The sequence below is a fragment of the Colias croceus genome, chromosome 3 (assembly GCF_905220415.1).
Source record: "Colias croceus chromosome 3, ilColCroc2.1".
Taxonomy (NCBI): domain Eukaryota; kingdom Metazoa; phylum Arthropoda; class Insecta; order Lepidoptera; family Pieridae; genus Colias; species Colias croceus.
The window spans coordinates 10,745,929-10,747,371 of record NC_059539.1 but is presented as its reverse complement, the minus strand read 5'-3'; the positions used below and the strand labels follow the sequence as shown (position 1 = coordinate 10,747,371).

The 1,443-nt window shown below is 28.3% G+C and overlaps 1 long non-coding RNA gene across 1 annotated transcript; it reads right to left on the bottom strand.

Annotated features, from left to right (window-relative positions):
- Positions 1-828: 828 nt before the first annotated feature.
- LOC123706330 lies at positions 829-1,152 on the bottom strand. Its single transcript, XR_006753394.1, has 2 exons — positions 1,100-1,152; positions 829-975 (listed from the first exon to the last, which is right to left on the bottom strand). It is a non-coding gene; the product is annotated as an uncharacterized LOC123706330 (long non-coding RNA).
- Between the last annotated feature and the right edge of the window lie 291 nt (positions 1,153-1,443).

Sequence of the window (1,443 nt, the reverse complement as noted above, 5' to 3'; positions counted from 1 at the left end):
TGAATTTAGCACTACCAAACTCTTTAATACAATGTGGAATTCTGTTGTAAAAGCGTATAACTAGACCCATAAATGAATTTTTAACTTTGGCTAACCGGTAAAATGGCATTTCAATTTTATTTCTGTTCCTTGTGCCATAACAGTGTTTATCTCCTACTCTTGTGTGTAAGTCGGCGTTTTTGTGTACATGCAAAATATTATTAAATATATACTGTGATGGTACAGTAAGGATACCAGTATTCTTAAAGAGATCTCTTAGCGAGTCCCGAGCACGTAAATTATATATAGAGCGAATGGCTCTTTTCTGTAAGATAAATATAGTTTCTATATCTGCTGCCCTGCCCCATAGTAGAATTCCATAGGACATAATACTTTTTATACACCATTACAATTAATCTAATATTGATTGTGTTCATTGGTTACATTTTTAAAATCTTCTTGTTTTATAAATTTATAAAGAATAGAAAAAATTCGATCACGAGGCGGGACTCGAACCCGCATAATTTTGTGATCGAATGTTTATATTCTTTATATTTATAAATTTATATTTATAAAGCATTTGAATGTCATAAAACCAAAAATATCAAATTCAATCTTCGTGTTTTGTGAATTATTTAATAAATCATTTACGTGATTCTTTTTTTGTTCGATGCGGGATGGTGTCGAATTGGTCCCATAAAAATTTTATTAGGATAGGCCCAGTATTTTATTTTATGAGCATTTTTGTCTGTATTTGTAAATGTTGCAAGTGCAAGTTTGAAGTCGGTTGTTTTTAACGCAGTTATGTCTTGTATGTAAAACCTTTTGTCAAAAATAAAATTCTTTATAATTAGCACATATTTTATTATTTATACTCTAGTGAAAAATTTTCAGGTGATTATATAAAAGTAGGGCTCAATTTTTTCGCGAACCCTACTTCTAAATAATTACCACTCTTCAATAATTTAAAACTCCTTGACTGAATCCCTTCACACCCTAAAATAAAAAGTGCCTATTAATTTTTCTTATAGTAAACAGAAATTCAAATTCAATTATAAAAATACTTATTACCGATTTAATACTTTGATGATAATTGATAGTAGAAATATTTATTACTAACCTTGATATTGTTGTGGACATGATGAAATGTCTCCATATTATGTTATATGTAATATATTATAGGTACGATGGTATACAAAAATTATTATCATTCGAACCTGCAATCCTAACTTGAAGACTCAATAAAACAAAAATTATAATTATTTCTTATTATTCTTATCATCAGAACCCTTTAGTTTCTGTGATCTGTGATCAGAACCAAATAATTACATGATAATAATTAATAACCTTTTAAGTAATACCATCCAACTATACTTCTATACTAATATTATAAAGAGGAAAGGTTTGTATGTATGTATGTATGTATGGTTTTCACGCATAAACTACTATACCGATTTTGATGAA